This window comes from Xylocopa sonorina, chromosome 6 (genome assembly GCF_050948175.1).
Source record: "Xylocopa sonorina isolate GNS202 chromosome 6, iyXylSono1_principal, whole genome shotgun sequence".
Lineage (NCBI taxonomy): Eukaryota > Metazoa > Arthropoda > Insecta > Hymenoptera > Apidae > Xylocopa > Xylocopa sonorina.
Window position 1 is genome coordinate 3151550 of NC_135198.1, and position 19762 is coordinate 3171311.

General features: G+C 46.2%; 1 long non-coding RNA gene across 1 annotated transcript in view; it reads right to left on the reverse strand.

Annotated features, from left to right (window-relative positions):
- Positions 1 to 1368: 1368 nt before the first annotated feature.
- The window catches only part of LOC143424985 (uncharacterized), a 108785-nt gene continuing 90391 nt past the window's right edge, over positions 1369 to 19762 (reverse strand). The window contains exon 3 of the long non-coding RNA XR_013101992.1: positions 1369 to 1378. This is a non-coding gene — a long non-coding RNA (uncharacterized LOC143424985). The remainder of the gene's footprint in view (positions 1379 to 19762) is intronic.

Here is a 19762-nt window from a genome sequence, read left to right on the forward strand (position 1 = left end):
TTTCTAAGTACCAGGTGCTCGTTTCGAATATGGGTCAGAGGAGCCGCGAAAACCTGGTCGAGTTTAACGTTAACGCGGCGCTTGTACCGGGATTTTTTCCGTTCTGCTTCACGAAGACGGATCGCGGTTAATTAGAGGAGTTCTCGCGCGAGTCGTGTTACCCTGTAACAGTCCGCTTTCAGTGGCTGATCTATCGACGACGCGTTTTCCCCTCGAGCTTTAACATTTACCGAGTTATGCACAGTTTTGGGGTGAAACGAGGATCCGAGGCGGTTAATCGACGGGGCTCAGTGAAAGTACACGAAGAAGAAGAGGAGTTCGTGCGCAGGGGCATTCGCGCGGACTTTTACTGCTCGAGGTAGAATAGAGGTTCGTCGCTTGACGCCGGTGCTCGAGCCTCGAATGGGCATAGATGGATGAAGTAGGAAGTGAAACGAGAAATGGGTATTTGATTTGAGGTTAAGTAACTTGATCGATAAGGATGAGTATATATGTTTGGTGAACTTGTTTCGCGTCGAGTCGGGGCTGTATGAAATTCATATCGGCGCGTTCAACGGTGGAAGAACCAAGGGGGAGTTCAGAGTGACTTGTACTTCTGAGCAGTCATTACTCAGTTCCAGTACGTTACGTTCTTTGCTAACATTTTGTACAACTTTTTCGAAAACGTATAAATCATTCATTCTGCAAGGCGATTCTCTCTTTTTCTTGTATTTTTATTGTAAAATTTTGTACAGTGTTTCTCTGCTGCTTTTACTTTCTCGGATTGTTAAACATATTTTTTATTTTTGATATTATCTCCTGGCATAAGAAATCGGAACTCTGTTTCTAGTCGTGACCTGCAAAGTCACTTGACCAGCGAATAAAATCGTAAAATCCATCGAAAACGTTCACAACGAGGATCTTCAATGCTGCGAGCGAATCACGGTTCTACCAAACGGACTGATCGTTCCAGATGTTACAATCGAGACGAACGATCGCAGCTGAAACGCGTCGCGACGCGTTCTCCAACCACCGCTCGAGATGCTGCGTGTCAGCTCCATAAATCGAGCGACGCACGCGTCGCGAGACGTCGCGGCTCTCGAGAGCGTAATGGACGCTGGCAGCTCGCGACGCGTCCTCAGCAATTCGCGTTCCCCAGCGATTCTAACAGAATGGCGGCGAACCTTCGTTAACGATCGACGCTCGGGGGATTTTCTCGTAACAAGGCCATTTAAAGGATCCGCGAAACGCAGAGACGCGACCGAATGGCGGACCGGTTGAAATGGGTCGACGCGATGCCGCGGTGGCAGGAAAAAGCGACGTGATGAAGTGGAGCAATGAAACCCGATGGCGTGGAACGACGCGGTGGGACAAGGTGGTGAGATTTGCGGCGATCAGGCTTCTTTCGAGCGTCTTCTTGCGATCGTGGCTTCGAAGAAGCTTCCCACTATCGTTCTGTGGAAAATCTTCCATTCGTGACGATTCTTTTGTAAACTGCGAACGATGCTACTGGAAATTTGTCAGAATTCAAGAGGCCTTAGAAATAAACCATAGAAAGCATAGTTTTCGTGGAATAAGTGTTCGTTTCATCGTGTAAATATCACGATAGATATTTCAGTTCGTATATAGGAAGACGGTGAACGAGTGGAATGAATTAACCGAACCTAATCAGAATGATAGAAACAACGGTAACCAGAAGAGACCACTCTACTTTGTTTCAATTAATCATCGAAGCTCGTGTAATTACATGGTTCCAAACCACGGATAATCGAGAATGATCACCGTCGACCGTTATTGCAATTTTTCATCCCATTCCACGAAACCTATAATATACAAAAGCGATCGGTTACCTCTCGCGCGTCGCCATTATCCTCGCGAGGAAAAAAAGAGAAGAAACGAGCGAGGTGCGCACGAGCGCGCGCAGATACGAAGCAATAAATATCCTTGTTCGATGTTCAGAACGTGTCAAAGCAAAGCAATTATGAGACCAAGATTTATTACAAAGGCGCCGAATGACAAGCGGATTCATTCAACTGTCCTGTAGACGCTTTCACGCGGATCTCTGGGCGTGCGTGCGTACCTACGTACGCGAAAACGAAACGCGTGGAACGAAATTGCGCCGAGATGAAGTCCGTCGCCGTTGAATAATACACGCATTCACGTTTAGAGCCGGCTGGGAGATCGAGCGTGTTCGTCTTGAGCCGCGTCTCAAGCCGATCGGTCCGCTCGAAGACAGCTCGAGGAGTTTACTTCCATCGCGATTGTGCGTGATTTCAATGCGTTTACTCCGCCATTTTTCGCGCTACCTCGCGTTCTCTGCTCGCTCTTCCTCTCGCGCGAACTACGCGAAGCGTTTTCGCAACAGTCGAGGACAATTCGATGAAATTGTGATTTGAAATTCAGGAATGTACGCGGATTCGCGCGTTTCCGTCTCCCTTTCGACGAAGAGTCTAACTCTTTTCTTCTTTTTTCCAAGCGAACAGACAGCCTCTGGTTCGCAGACCGTGTAACTGTAAACTGATTGGCAATTAACGTGATTAGCAACGAAGGCTACGCGATCTCTATCGCGAGACACGAACGAGACCAGAGGATTTTCGAAACGTTACACAGTTGGACATAATGAAGAGAGGAGAGCGAGCGTGCGGCGAAGGAAAAAGGAAGGAACGCTTGTACTCGCTGAAGATAACGCGGCAGAAGGATTAATAATCCCGCGGGAACTGTCCGCGGTCTGCTTACGATTTAATCAGCCAGAAAATTAGCTACGCGTCGAGGGGAATCAATTTTGAGCGATAGAATCATCGACTTAACCGATGTACCTCGTCGAGGAATGAAACTGCTGAGTGACGGATCGATGGCGGACATTTTGCGACATCTCATATCCATTATTGATAATCGATCGTAGGAAATTGGGGAAAGCGAAACGTCGACACTTTCGATATAATTAGAGAAACCTACGAGAAACTGGCGAGGAAACAGAGCAACGTTTTGAATAAAATTAAAAAAAGGTGCGACGAAGAATTTCAAGTGACAAGAGAAGTGACAAGACGAAGAAGCATGGCAATGATTTACAGCGATAATCGAAAAGAGGCGACAACGAGAGTAATAACAGATGCGATCGAGAAAAAGCTGTAAACAGGAAGGTGAAAAAAAAAAAAGAAGCGAACTCGATTTACCGCGCGCGTTTACAACGCTCTTGGCCAACGCGAGACGCGGAGGAGAGCGTTCTCTCGGGTGGCTGAAGAAATCCGCGTGCCGTCTAAAAAGCGCAAGAAACGCTGGCATTAGCGTTAAGTAGACAAGAGAGGAGCAACGCGAGCGTTAATATCTAAATAGTCGACGAAGAAACTTGATAAACTTCGGTGCCCGTTTAATGTAGCCGTGCTTGAAAAGAGAGAAGTGCGCGCGTTCGTCGCTTCTGCGCTTCCTGTATCGCGATTTTCGCGCGATTAAACCGAACAAAATCGCGCGATGACGATTGAGTTTCCTCGGAACCGAGTCTCATCTGGTTAGAAAGTAGCTCGTGTTCCGATCGTTGTTCCGATTAATTCCGCGGTTGCGCAAGCCCGTCGTGTGTCGCGGCTATTGGTCGATCGGACAGCCGCGTGAAATTCGCGGAGGCTCGATCGAATCGCGAACGGGTTCCATAATTCGAAACGGAAGTCACGCTGCTTCGCCTTTCCCCTCCTAACGTTTCTCTGCAACCTTGTCGCATTAATCGCGTCCGGTGGAGAAACGAGACTCACGGTTGCAACGCAGTACCGTTGAGCAGCTCTGGGAGACCGAATCCGTGAATAAGATTGCGAACAAGTTTCGGACTTAAGAGATTGCGTGGGCGGAATATTTTTTCGGTTATTTTCTTCTGAAGAAGTCGAGCGTTTTATGGAATTAACCGTTTGGGTGGTGCGATCGCGATGCTTGGAGGTTTAAAATGTGGAAATTGAGAGGCGACGTCGCGTTGCTTGGAACTTTAAGACGTAGAAATTGAAAGACGTCATTGCATTGCTTGAAACTTTGAGACGTAAAAATTGAAAGATGTCATTGCACTGTTTGGAGCTTTGAAACGTAGAAATTGAGAATTACCATCGTGATGCTTGGAACTTTGAGACGTAGAAATTGAAAGGTGCCGTTGCACTGCTTGGAGCTTCGAAACGTAAAAATTGAGAATTACTATCGGGATACTTGGAACTTTGAGGCATAGAAATTGCGAATTACCATCGAGATCCTTAGTACTTTGAGACGTAGAAACTAAGAATTACCATTGAGATCCTTGGAACTTTGAGACGTAGAAATCGAGAGACGCAGTCGCGTTGCTTGAAACTTTGAGACGTAGAAATCAATTGGATTTCTCGAATACTCCCTGACACTCGAACTGGTTAAGAAGTGTTAATGAAAATTAGTCACCGTTCAACCTTGAACACTCGACCAGCGAAGCTCAACTTCATTTCACCCACGGTTAATCAAATTTTCTTAAACACTTAAATTTTCTTAAACTCTCTAATTAACTCTCGCGATGCATTAGTTGCGAAAACCAGGTTTTCATAGGATTAATGGATAATTATATACCGATTCCAGGGAGGTTCATCGAGCACCGGAACAGGCGTCACGGAAGACGGATGACGGGACAAGGACGTAGACGTAACGAAGCAGCGCGCCAATAACCTCGCGTTCGACGTAAACAGGAGGATCGACACGCATCTTCCCCCGGATGGACTGGCCGATACTCTGGTAAACGTCTGGCTACATATCATAAGAAGCGTTAACTGACTAGTACTTTCCATTTATATTTAGAAACGACTCGAGGAGGCTTCAACGCGTGATTCGAAGGAATTCTTGGAAGTCTCGAAAGCATGCATTAATCTCAAACTCTATATTCATACACGCTAGAAAGTATGATAATAAGTTACCAATTTGTTACCATAGACTTCAACTTCGTGCTTCGAACGGTCTCAACGATCCCAAGCTTCCGATCGGACTCGATGAAATTCCGATTGTCCGCCATAAATTCGACGCATCGTGATCATTTCACCATTCATCAAGTGACAACCGCAGAAAATCCAGGATCAATGGTAACACGCAAATCGCTCGGCCCACAAACTCGTCTCTTACTCTCCTTCGCGTCTACCACTTTTCCCCACTTGGTTCGCTGCTTTCGTCGATACTTTCCACGCCGATACAGTTTGCAACAACCTTCCCGTTTCCCGGCGCATCGGTCCACTCCCTTTTCCGCTCGTTCACCGCGTTTCTTCGCTTTTTCATTCCACTTCTGTCCCTGGCTCGCGTTGAGTCACGGTGCCGGGGATTGGTGCCGGTCTACAAAGTTGCTCGCTCAAGACGTATCCGATATATACCGGCGATATTGGTATCTGTGTCGATAGAAGTAGGCGTCGGGCACCGGTTTTCGCGGCACGCTTTTGCAATCGCGAGAAGTCGCCACTGAAACGATGCACGGTTTTCTCGATCGCACCTGGGAAATACATGCATATGCGGCGACGTGGACACGGCTGGGTCCAAGGGTGGATTTCGCGCGAGTTTCTACTTTTCGAAATCGAGAACGAGGAGCTGAGAAAATAGTAAACTTTCCATCGATCGCTGTCAGCTATAATTTTATAGAGTTTATAGTTTTCAAGTGGAGAGATTCGCGATGATATTCGTGACGACGTTGATAACAGACGTGTCCCTAGAATTGAGCGGGCTCTGGTCTGAGATCTTTGAAAATAGAAAATTGCGAACCTGACACGTGATTCGTGCAGGTCGTTCGTTCATTTGCAATTTCAATGCTTCCGTATTTAGTTCAAGAAATTTGATCGCATTCTTCAGCAAAGTATTACACGCCGTTGCAAAAACCGTGCGCCAGTGACTTCAACTTCTTTCCAAAACTGAAAATCTGGTTACACGAAAGGCAAACATCTCGAACCAGTCGAGAAAGTGATGTCTGTTGACTGATGGCGTCGTGCCAGAGGAATCAACGACAAAGTCCAACGAGTTTTCCAATGGCGTGCCGAGAAAACTTGCAACATATTTAATTTATGCTCGATCCGCCGCTGTTTTTACATACTCCATTTTATTTTATCCGGCTCGATGACAGACTCGAATCTAATCAGAAATTGTATAACAGAACGTTGCTAGAATTTATCACGCCCACTTTATTTTATGAAAAAACGACAATTACAGTTTCAGAGAGACAACCTGTTACAAGCCATTAAAACAGTTTGCTCTTTTTGAACGAAATCTCGTTCTAAATAGCGTAACTGATTTCCATTTAGCAGACTCGTTACGCGAAGCCTCTGCGCGAAGTGTAACGATTTCGCTGTCAATCATCAACCGGTTATCGTCTTCATCGAATATTAGTTGTCCCGCGGTATTAAAATAGAGGCCACGTCCGGCAGCGGTTTCCGTTTTTACGCCATTAAAATTTTTGACCTCGTCAGCGGCTCGTCAAAGCCCGACGAAAGAACTTCGATTCTGTTTAAGTAGTCTGATTACAGTTCTTGTAGCATTTATCCCTCCAGCGGAACCATTAAGAAAATCCTCTCTTAATGGTGGTAGCCGCTTGCTTCGAATAAGAATCGAACGAAATTTTTTACTCCAGTCTAATTCGAACGCAAAACATTCATCCACTTGCAGCGATTGCGAACAAATCGACGCTGAAAAACACCCTCCATACGCGGTTCGAAACATTCGTGGATTTTAAAAAAACAGTGGAACATTTTCCAAATTGTCGATGTTTCGATCGTCGTCAAGGAACTCGAAGAAATTTTTAACAACGCTGACTCGATCAGCGTTCACCCTCTGAACCTCAACATCCACCTAAAGAAACTCGACTCGTCGTAAATTCCCACCACTTCCGGTTGATTATCCGGCAGATTTCTCGCGTCCCAGAAACCTTCTCCCTCGGCGACCTCTGGCTCGCCCCGAAGAGGCGCTTTCTAAGGCGGCAATTAACGATAAGACGCTCCTGCGAGGTCCACGATTTTTACCCTCGAACACCGCGGACCAATCCTCGCGCGGAGGATACCAGCGACTCTGAACGCCGTTTCGAACGAGTTTATTACCAGCAACAGCATTTAACCTCTGGCGCGGCGAACAACGAAATCGTTATTCCATTCGAATCGAGGAAAGACAATCATCTTTGGGATCGTTGACTTCGCTGGACCTGAATTTTCGTTTCCGCGATCCACGATAGCGTTCAGATGGTTGACAGTATTTCAATTAAATTAGAAGGTAGCTCTGAATTCGTTTTAATATTTTATTTTCTATTCAATTCTTTTTTAACGATTCAGAGTTCGTTGAGAGAAAAACCGGTAGCCATCGTCGTCAGCGTGTTCTCCATATCCGTTAAAGCGAATCGAACGGAGAAATTAATTTGTCAATATCAATTGGCGCCCACGAATAGCGTCCATCCTGGTATCCGTCATGACAGCGATGAAAACGATGGTTCCCGCGAAAAATGACAATCATCGCGTATCAAATACCTCGTCTCAGCTAATTAGAGTGACTAAGGGGACTTCGATCGTCAAACAGAGGTGTCTCGTCCGACGGTTGGCAGGTTTCGATGTCGTTGAACCGTCGTCACGAACGTTCGGTTACAACGACCCGGTATACATTTTCTGTTCTATCACTGTTACACGACTGCCGATACGTGTGTTGTTATTACTACTATTTTTAGTCGGTATGCGGTTCACACCTCGTTTAATCTGCTGCCGCTAGCCTGCTCCGGGCAACGTGGCTCTAAACGAGTTACGGAACGTGTGAGTACTTAACGTGTACCGGCGGAATTGAATGGCACCGGGAGATACTTGATTCAATTAAGTAATTCCTCGTAGCGGTACAGTGTTACAGACACGTCGGGTACAGAGAGAGCCATAGATTAGAATTTTCTTTTCGTCTCGAGTTATCATGGTTTCTCATTCGGTATGGTAACAGTGAAAAGTTGAGTGTCGCTAAAAATATTCGAGCGAATCAAGCGTGCGACAATTTATATTGTATTAATATATTTCAATTATTTAGTATTTTACGATATTTTACGATATCTCGCGAAGGTTTTGTTTGCTTCTGAAAATAGAAACGCAAGGTAAAGCTAATTAACGTGCGTTAAAATCGTTTAAAATGGTTAATACGCGGCGAGTTAAATTAGCGAAAGTTTCGGGAGTGTCGAGTAACGAACGAAAGCAACGGCGAGAAGTTCGCGACGAAGCGATAGCAAAAGCAGGAAGAGTTTTATACGAGAGAATTGAAGCTGAAACGAAGCGAACACGCGCAAGTTCTAAGCATGCGAGGACGAGGAAAGTGGAAAGTTTGTGATTGCATTTGCAAACTTTACCGCCCGCCATGCATAAAACATTTAACTAAATCCGAGGAATTTCTTCTATTTTGTAGTTTTTTACTGTAACACGGGATTCTCACCGTCTCCCTCTGTACATACGATATTTCGAGCTAAACAGAGTATCGTTTGCAAGGTATTTCTTCGTTTAGAAGAAATTCTAAATTACTTAACTAAAAACTGTTCCACTTTTACTCAAAATTGAAATCAAACAAAATAATTACAAATTGCCCAAGCTAATTCAAGCTATTTGAATTCCAACTGACTTAAATTAAAGTCAAGTGACTTAAGATTAATAAAATTCAGCGTGGAAGCTCGAAGAACGTTGGAAATCGATCAAACGAGACGCTCGAACCAGTGCGAAGCGATTTAATTTCGATTCGAGCGATCAGACCAATCCGATCGATGTTTCGCCCTCTTCGTCTCGTCGAGCGTCCGCGTCGAAGCTGCGAATCGGCGCTCGTAACCCGGCTAAAATTCTATTAATGGCCGCGAGACAACCGGAACTGTAATCGCAATCGATTAGACGCGAAACGTACACCTAGGTTGCCGCTCTCAGTGACCGAGCATTCTAATTCTTCCGAAGGGTTATTGAGAACGTAGAAATCGCGGGCCACTTCGTCTTTGTCGCGTTCCGATGAGGATTCGTGACGCGGCCACGGATCTTTCGCCTCGGACAAGGTCTACGAGGGAACATAATTGCAGCGTGCCCGTTTCAACGCCAGACAGTTTCGAATTGACAAGGCAAATGAAATCTAGCTTCCCCCTCTCCGCGCACGTTCGCGGTTAAGTCCTCGTGCGAACACCTTCAGATTGATGACTTCGCTATGACCGAGGTGTACACTGTCGCTCAAAAGTTCCCAACCTGTGTTGCACCTCTGAAACAATTTTATACGTGTAGTTGAAACTGGATGCACCAATTATATATTCGTGTTGAAGTTAGTTTAATTAATTTAATTAAAAAGACAAATTGTGTATCAGCGTGTACGTTGAATTGCTTGTGGACTGTTGAGCGCGAAAATGATGACCTTTAATATAATTATGCGCTTCTTCTTACAGTTAAATAATTTCGATATGTTAACGAAGCGTTATTTTTTTCTTGTAATCGTATGGAAAAAATTGATTTTCTCTGAACATAGCGTAGGATGAAGAACACAGAATTTCTCAGTCTCAGTGTACAGACCGTACAACCTGCCGGTTGTGCCAAAGTAGACAAAGTTGCATACTCGAAAATGTACGATAATGCAACCTGCAATCGTGGGATTATTCCGCTCGGTTTCGTTCGCCGAATGATTTATGATAGCTCGAGGTACGAGCCGCGGAACGCAAAAAATGTGCAATTTACCGAGTTTTAGAATCCACGGCTGCACGGACGCTTTTATATATGCATCGTGAAATGCAAATGTTCACCGTGGAAAGTAAAATGCAGCGGCGGTACCGTGGAACGTGGGACCGAGGGTCCGTTTAATTGCGAGATTATTGAAATTACGCGTGTCGCGTCTCGTTAGTCCGGTGAAAATGCGGCTGATCCTCGTTGTGCAACATTCGAATAAAGTAGAGAAATTTAATTAAATCGCCTTAGCGTGCAGAGGAGGAGGAAAAAAAAATGGCCAGCGAAAATAGGAGGGAAAGAAATTTTGTAATTATCCAAGTAAAAGTTAGTTGAAAATCCGGGGGAAGAAGATGGATTAGGTGTCAGTAATTACAATTCTACCGCATTATTCCACGTCCCTCGATTATTCCGTGTAATCTCGCGTACCAATTTTTGACACGCCGCGCTTCGCCTTCTAATTAATCACTCCTTGCAATTCGATTTACCAATATAAATAAAACCGAGTCTCGTTTCCACGTTGCCATAATATCTTAATTAAAACCACGCCGCGAAGAACCGCTGCATAATAGAATTCGAAGAGAATCCGAAAATAAATTTAATCTCTCACAGAAAAGGTGATTTCAATATAATCCAATAAAACGCGCGACATTAGCAAGCCTCTCGCGATTACGAAATGAACATTTCAATATCCAACATCACTTCTCTGCATCTCTATTACAATCCACAATTCTTTCACTTTTTTATCTCTCGATATTAATCTCTCAATATTTCTTCAATTATCACAATATATCGCGAGCATTTACCTACTGATATTAAAAAAACAAAAAATACACACGCCAAATATTCGTTCACGCGTTTCGAACTCGACGGATTAGCGGAAACCGCGCTCCTCGCTTTGTTCGCTCGGCGGATCGACGCGATCGGCGCGCTATCGCGGCTACGATCCACGCCAGTAAACCGGAAATAAAGGTAATCGCACGCGTTAATCATATCCGACACCCGTGCGAGCCTTGGTCCCCTTTTCTAACGAAGACGTTTACTTTGTTGGCGATTAAACCGTTTAAGATTCCGCGGCCAGATAAAAACGAGACGCGTTAACTGTCGTCGCTGGTTCCACCATCTGCTCGTTCGCGTTATCCGGCTCGCAATTAATTCGAATCAGCAGATCGCTGATACTCGGCTCGATCACGCGGACGCGGCGTGCTTTACTTATTGTTGCTGGGAAGGGGACGCGTTGTTCCTAACGCGTAACTGGCTTCAAGACAGATTGAAGCTCGTACCGCGGAGAGCGATAGCTTATCGATCGACTCGTGTTGCCGGTTTAACGCCGTGTTCGGATTTGTTAATTCGCCTTTAATTCAGGTTTACCTCGCGTCTCGCGCTCCTGCGAGTCGCAATTGTTTTTTCAATCGAGTAGACGGCATCGAGGCTCGCGTTAAAACTTGAAATCGCTTTATCGTCAGTTTGTTGCAGCATTGCCACTTTGCGAATAAAAATATTCTTATTTGTAATGAATATGATATCTTTACTCGTACGATTGGTCAATCGATAACACTCTATCGTGTCTGTTGCTTAAATGGAAAATAACTTAATTATTTGTTACGTCGCGCAGACGTAACACCATTGAAATGCGAAGCGAGACGTTGCGACGGGCAGCGAGCGAAGCAGAAGCGAGAAGAAAGCAGCGATCGTTAGGAAAAAGTGGATAAATCGAACCTGATGCCACCGCAGACTGTCATCTCACGACGTCTCGAAAGGTCGCGATAAAATTTATTTAGCCACGTAGCAGTCTATTAGCTGATCCCGCCATTCATCTACCCATCCAGGTGTTCGCTTAATCACGCGTTCACTTATCCCCTTATTTATCTGATCACCTCACGAATCTATCTTCGGAGAGGATCTAACGAGAGAGGCTCATCGTCCCCGTGGATCTCGGCCTATCCGCGATTTATCTCGATCTACGTCATCGATCAAATTCGAGCCTCTTCTTTCCACTATACGCGAACTTCCGTTCGGAGCGTTCGCCAAAATGGAGGGTTCAGTATGCCAGCGACGTCTTCCTGCATTCTACGCTTTAGAAATGTTCTGCAATTTGTTAAGAACATTTTCTAAATATCTACGCAACTCCAACGAGCCGATTCGACGTTACAGTTCGATCAATTTCCAGGCGCAATTTCCATTTAATAAATATCTAGCAACAAGACGCTAAGAATTTCAGTATTTCCGTGATAATAAGAACTCGTTCCGTATTCGTTTCAAGCTCGACAGAACAAGACATCGGATCAGAAGATGCAACAGATTAACTTAAACACTCAACGATTCTTCTGATCGCTGATTCGAAATCGACCAAGTTCCACGACAAATCGAGAAAAAGAAGGGGGGGGACGCGGAAAAAGCTCTCGACGTCTGTATTATTCTAGAGCGTTTGTCAAATAGCCGCGATCGACTACGCGCGTGTTAGCAAATATGGCGCGCAGTGTCTACGCGCGTGGCATGAAGCATCGCGCGATGCGTCGCCAAGATTACGTCGCGTCGGAGTCACCGGGTTAGGAAGCGTCGTCTGTCGTCCCGTGGTCGCAGAAGAAATGGGTCTCATGCCGGACGCGGTGGAAAAAAAGCTCGACGACGACGGGAGGAAGAAACTGGGGACCGTAAAACGTTCTCGGACCGTCTGTGCGCGCGTGTTACGCGCCAGACAGCCATGAGAACGTTTCCGCGACCGCCTTCGAGCACCGGAGTAACTCGTTTTTTCTTTCCTCTCGGACGGGTGTCTGGGCGACCCTTGGCTCTGGCGATACTTTCTTTTTTGTTATCGATTGTTATGGCGAAAACTACTTAGTACTTGCACGCGTGAGGGTAAGCCGGGGGACAAAGGTCAGGCGAAAGACAGAGGACGACATAAACGAGCAGAGGAGGCTAGAACAGTTGGAGTTTGCGGTACGATGTGTTTCGAGTAATTTATATTGCGTTGTCAATGCTCTTAGAGAGTCGCTCGTGGGACGATAAATCTTCTGCCTCTGAAACTGTAATTGCATTTTAAATTATTGCGTATATTTGCGTGTAACGCGCGTCTCAGACGAAATCAGATAAACATTTCGATCGCTGCCGCCAGTGAAAACCGCGAACGACGTCGAGGTAGCCGAAGGGGAAATGGAAAACGCGAGCCTCCTTTTTTTAATTCCCTCGCGATCGAACGAATTACGCGTGGCACACGGCCTCGATGAGATTTCTCTTGGGATAATCAACAGCTGGCGGTATCGCTCGTTGATTCGAGCCGCGGATTTAATCAACCTCGGACGTCTCCGGCCGCTGAAAAGTAACAAAACCGCGGACTTTCTTACGGGCTCATTACGCGCGTCAATTTGAGCCCGTGGACGCTGACCCCGTGGATCGCGCGCGACTTTCGTTTCGCTCGTGCTGGCCAATCGAGTTTCTCGCGCGCGAACGCGCGGGTTATTTCGTAAGAGCGCGATGGAAAAACTAACGAGCCTGGGCCGCGAGGAAAAGTAGGTGAAAACCCGTGAGATGGGTTTTCGTGAAAAAAGAAAAAGAGAGTACGGATGATTTTCTTCTTTTTTTTCGACTCGCAGCTACTTTCGTAACTGTCCGCAGTCGCTGATAGACTTGTAATAATGGCCGTACGAACGCGAGTGAAATGTACAAGTTAACGAGAAACCGATGACCAGTAGCGATACTTGTCGACTTCTTATCGCGAGCCAACAGGATTCTATGTATACACCTGTTATTTATTAAAACGTTAATGAAATTTAATACACCTATAGCCGGTGTACTTGTCATATTTGACTAACGCTGGTTGAGTTAGTCGCGATTAACTTTCCATCGATTCGAATAAATTTCTCATACCCAACCTACAACTCGAGGAACGAAAATCCTCCTTAAAATCTGTCTGGAATCTTAACTAACCTCGATACGTATCAATTGTATTTCCATATATCTACATAAAATTCATTCACCAATGGTGCTATTATTTCCACATTCTACCTCAACGAACAACATACCGTATTCTTCTAAATTCTTCCAAGATCATCGTGCACGTGTATCAGCAAACGCATTTCCTTTATCACCATCGAGGTTTCCGCTGTTCCAACCCCCCGTGCCGACTCAGCTCCCCCATAAGTGGGAACGTTAACGCGCCGCATAACTATCCGCCACTTACCACCGACATCGATACCATCCAGCATACGTTCGAGCCACAGAATGACCCTTCGCGGCTATCACGAGAGTCCAGGAATACCGTCGCGAGGCACAGCAACATTTATTTCGCAAATCGAGCCATAATTAACAGCCGCAACTCGTCCAGTGCCGGCGCGTACGGTTCCCTCGTGGACGTCCGTCCATCTCGATCGAGGAAACGTCAAAAACCAGCGGCGCGGCCCGTTCTCATGAATATTCCAGCCGCCTGTGGAAGACGAACGGATCGGCTGGAACGTATTCATATCCGTAGAAGGTGCCTCCGCGGGCAAACGGCGATATCTCTCCGCGACTGAAACGCACCGCGGCTTCAGACTCGGCTGCGTCGAGTGATATATTCGTGTTGGGTCGGAGCGTTTCAACGCTGCGGCTCTACGCGCGTCTCGTATCTCTTATTTATAGGAAAGCGTTCCACTGGGTGGGTCCGCGAGGCTCGACGAAAGTCTTGCCAACAGATTCCGTGCGCGTCGTTAACTGAAAAATTGTCCGCGATGGTGATTGGATTTAGTCAGCTCGTCGTATCCTCGATAGAGTTTTGATTAATTATCAGAGGTGATAGAGAAATGTTGAGGCCACCTGTGTAGAACAGCGAACGATCTTGTTTGCAAGCCATGAGACGAACGACCAACCCCTAAATGCCGCGCGACTTCAACTTTCTTGTACTACTTTACTATCTGTAAATCATCGTACGCTGTTTGTCCATTTGAAAGCAAGGTCGCGATTAACCATCGCGTTTGTCGCGAAACGAAAGAATGAGTTACAAAGGGTTAGCGGAAACGGGCACGGTTCATCAAGACGAACCGTTACCCGTGCCAGCAATTAATCTTAGCCTGAGAATAAACCGATAGTTCGATTCCATAATCGAACGTTAAATCGAACGCAACAATCACCATCGATCATTCGAAATCGTCCGTGGAGTCGAATGAAAAAAAAGCTGTCGATCGCCACTCCCTTGATCCCTTCTAATTCCACGCCTTCCAGCCGTCCGTCTCAATCAATTACAGCTCTCGCGCGTCACCGACGTGACACTAAAATTGCACGCGTCGTAACGGTCACGCGGCGCGGTATCGTCCCGACCACCCCGTTAAAAAGCGTGGGCGCGCGAAAGCTCGCACAATAACCTCGACGATCACCGTTGATCGTTCGCCGATATCAAGCACGCGCCCGCGCTTCTCTCTTTCTCTCTCTCTCTCTCTCTCCCTTTCCTTTCGCTGTTGCGCGTCGCGGATTTGCCCAGAGGCGCGAGATGAAACGGCCGCGCGCCGCGAAAAAATCGGCGGATCCTCTCGCCTGGCCAGGGAGTGACCGGTCGCGAGCCAACATACAAGGTGTCTCTGGAACTCGCGATGGTACGCGTGCACCTCGATCGTTCGAGAATAAAGTAAACTAAGTAAGCACCGAGAATCGATTGGTCTCGGATTATTTTCGACCAGTTCGCGATATCTCTTTGAGATCGCGATAAAAATCGATATTTCTTCGAAGCTCTCTAATAACACGAGAACGAGTGGTAACGCGATTGAACTTGAAGAGAAACGACAAATGTTACCTGTAACTACTACACGTGAGACAAGTAGAAAATCGTTCGCATAATTGAATATAACGTGGATGATTTGGTTACACGGTGTACCATATGATCGTGTACCTAATGAACAACCACTAATCGGCTTTTTATCAGAACCGTAGTGGTGGCCACGATAAAAGTAACGCAACAATGCGAGAGGTGAGAGACCTCCAACGGATACGAGCTAGCAAAAGTTGTAACCTGAGCAAACCCGATCGTAAACGAACCAGAAGCCAATGAGAACCGAGGGGAACCCTGTGGCTAGAGACATAGAGTCTAGAATTCGATTCCTGGTAGCGTTCCCCAATTTTTACCCGGTCACCCGCAACAGGAACACGCCGAGCGCTCTCTGAACGGCACCCGTTAAAAGCATCCTGAAGTGGAAATCCTCAGCGCGCCCATCCCTGCATTCTCTTCCATTCAACGATTAACAATAATAGACACCAGACACCGTTCATAGCCATAAATAACCCAGAAACTTCTCGACTAATTCCGTGGCCGCGTCGCAATCGAGCGTAACGCGGAGCACCGCGGAGAGCACGGCGGATCGTTAGCGCGGCTGAGAACCGAACGATCGAATAATTATCACGAGAAAATCCGCATACTCGCAACCGGCCGTCGACTTAATGCCCATCCATTAGGCCCAACCCCGTGAATTCCCACGCTGGCCCGTACATTCGGCCACGGACGTTTCATAGACCCGCGGATAAGCGGAATGCCAGGCATTCGCTCGCTTTAAATGGAAGCGTTTTCCTCCATTCGTCATTTTCCGATCTGTTCTGAAAATGCTGTCTCATAATTCACGCGATGGTTCAGGTGCTATACTGATACACTTTCAGAGACCACGAGAAGAGTTTGATTTATCATCGAGTCGTCGATATCGCTCTTCTTAAAGCGCGCGTGTCTCTCTATCGTATCTTAATCGCGTATCAAAAGTGACACGGATACGTAACGATGATACGCGGTTGTAAAGCTGGATTTTTAGACGAGATATTGGTTCCAGATTACGTACGTACATGATTTAAGCGCGTCGAGGAAGCGTTGCAGAGGTTTGTTTAGGAAAAACGATACTGTAAATCATCCTCTGCGTTCGTTGGTTTCCGTAAGATACCGGGAAACTTGTATCGCATCGTTCAGCATGCAGACCACCGATTCGAAACTTTCTTTCGCTCGCCACGGTACTTACAACAAGCGGAATATTCAAACAATACGAGGAATTCGATGAATAATTTGCAGTTTCCTATTCAGGTGAAACATTATCTATGCTCGGGCAGAATGTTTCCGAAGGCTGCACCGCGGATACCGTAATATCGCGATTCTCGAGACGTGAATCGGCGAACGGGGGTACAAGCGGGCTCGGACGATCGAGCGGCATTGCAACTTAATAGAAGCCGGGCAGAAACGTGTACGAGCGTGGTTTTCAAGCTAGATTTATACCGAAGATTAGTCGCGAGAAATGGATCCGACGCGATACGATGGAACGTCGGTGTCCGGCTGACGAAAAATCCGATTGAAATCGCAAGAATTCGCGGATAGTAGACCGCCGCGTATCGAAATGGCGGATCAAGGTACTTTTTGGTCCGGCGATATTTCACGCGCGCGATTAAACGATTCGGAAGCGGAGGTTCTCCTCGAACGTTTCGAGTGTACACCGCGGAGGAATTTCGAAGCAACTCGTGAACGCTCGACGCCAATTTGCTCGGCTGTCGAGAATCTAACGAGATCATCTTGTCGTCGAGAGTCTCACGTCAGGCAATTCTCGCGTCCGTCTGGAATTCGTTGTAATCTGAAACGAGCGATTTGTGTATTTCATTCTTTTGCGGCGAGGCGGATTTATTAGTCTGTCGTATCGACTACCTAAAAATTTAACCGTTCATGAGTTAATTTAAGTCTTAGTTACACGTTGATTACGAGCGATTAATTATGCGCTTGGTTTGCGTCGAAATAAAATTAGTGAAAATCAGAGAAAAATAGAAACGGTAGAAATTGACAAGGAGCCACGTTAATCGAGCAGTTAAATTTGGGGTCACGGATGTAATCTCTCTCTAAAATTATAATTCATAACCCCATTAGCGTTACGGTACAAGTTTACCTACTTCGTTTGCTAATTTTCTTATCTCCTCGAAGTTAATAGGATGCTTGATTATAACATATACATATATTTATACAGTATTAACAAGTTCTTCGAGTTGATTCAGAGTCCCCATCAATTTAGATAACTCTTGGTAATTTCCGCGAGATTGTCCCATTATTTATTGGCCCGTTAACTCTGTTATTTCTTCATCAGAAGTATCTGCGCAGTTGCAGAATTAGAAAACGAAGCCAAACGAAAATAACCAACATTAAACGCGTCGACTGCAACATTCTCGATAGCAATAATGCGATGAAAAAAATTGACGACTACTACACCCGTACAGCGCTATAAATTTAACATTTTCGCATAGCTCCTGATTTTTCTAAAGCTGACAACTTAACCCACTCGCGCTGTTGGCACAAAAAGTTCTTCGGTTTCTTATTACACGTTACCTTATCCTTCCGCAGTGTACAAGATTCTACTGTACCGTTCGATCTCCTTAAAAATGACAAATTTACAGTAAAAAGAAAGAATGGAAGCCAAGGAATCGGCTTAACCGATAGGTATCAAAGTCCTCAGTGGAATAGAGAGGCGGCAGGTGCTCAACAAAATGAACAACACCCAACCTATCAGCACCCAATTGCAGCGACAAATTAGCTCATCCTTCAACCCGAGGTGTATCAAAAAACCAAGCTTCTTTACGAAACATCGTCTAATCGCGGCGTTGACGAGCGCGCCGCTTCGAGCCGCTCGCGAGGAACGATTTAATTTACGATTTCGTCAATTAACCCGATAATGGGCTGGCGAGCGGCTGGTGTTTCCTCCGCGACGTGAGACAGAGCGAGAAGAGGAGAGGGTGGCCATTAGATATCCGCTCGGATTTGATCGATACCCGGCAATTTCGTGGCGGCCGTAATTCCAGGAACACGAGAGCGTACCAGACTGTAACGGAACGTGTGGCCAGGAACGAAATATCGCCGGCTAGGTGGATCCGTGATGATCGAGATGGCCGCGTATCGCACCCAGATGGATCCTCTCCTCTCTTTCTCTATCCACGAGGCACGTCCCGCGTGAAACGAGCGGTAATGGGGACCGTTCGAGGCCCTGTGGGAGTACGGAGCGGATCTGGGAACGGGAATAGCGGAATCGCGAAACGTAGACGTTGATGGAGATTTCAATGCCCAATTAGCGTGCACGCGCGATGGGTGTGCTGGTTGGGTCAGCGACGCAAATAGTCGGTTTCCGAGGGCGATAAGATAAAACACATCCGTCGATAACTAATTGTTTGTACGTTCGATGAAAATTGAATCGATGAAAAAGGTGAATAAAATCGAATAAACTTCGTCGACCAGTATCAGAGAGGCGAACAAGGGGCTGCGTTGCTCTGTTAGAAGGGAAAGCGACGCCCGAGGGCCTCTCGCACTGCCCAAGGCTTGATTCAGCCAGAGCAATTAGCGGATAAGAACTGGTGAAATGGAATGAGACACAGAAAGCTCTCTCGATGCCTTCTTGCTGCTCCGTTTGATGCGTTAAGTGAACGTTTATATTCTTGGTTAATTGATTTCACGTGAACGATCGTAATATCGAGTCGACTTTAATGGGCCCCCTTGATTAAAGGAGCTAATGGCGTTCTGAAAGTACGAATGTTTATGAAATATAGAAAATTTCGAAAGAAAATCAGAGGAGAAGCGCGATTCTAAGTACGAGCTAAACTTTCGCGTTTCACTTCCGCTTCCAACCCTCGAGGAGAAGTCACCATGAGCGAATCACGGATGAAATCAGAACCACAGCCACTTTGATCCACCGCTCAGCAATAATTCCACACCCGGCAGACTCGTGCTTCGATCATTTTACAGCTCGTTTCCGCTCATCAACCCCTACAATTTGCGCCACGCAATCCTCTGCACGCAAAAGCTCTCGAGGCTGTCCCCTCGTTAACGTCCGAGGGTCATCAAACAGAATCCACCTACGACCAACCGCCATTTCGACGTAATACTGTACAAAAATTCCTCGAAACCTTCTGCGAAACGACTCGATAAACTTCCACGTTACCTTCTACAACACAATCTCCACGAAACGAATTAAGATTACTACACGAAAAATGGATGCGAAAGGGTTGGAAGCCACACAAGAATCAGAAGAAACAAATCGAGTGTTAACGATTACTCCAAAGAAAAAAAAAATAATTGCGCGAAGAATGAGAAATTGATGTTAAATTTGGAAGCGCCATGGATTCATCCCCTTTAGCGACGGGTCGAAAGGGTTGAAGCGCGTCCCGGAGGA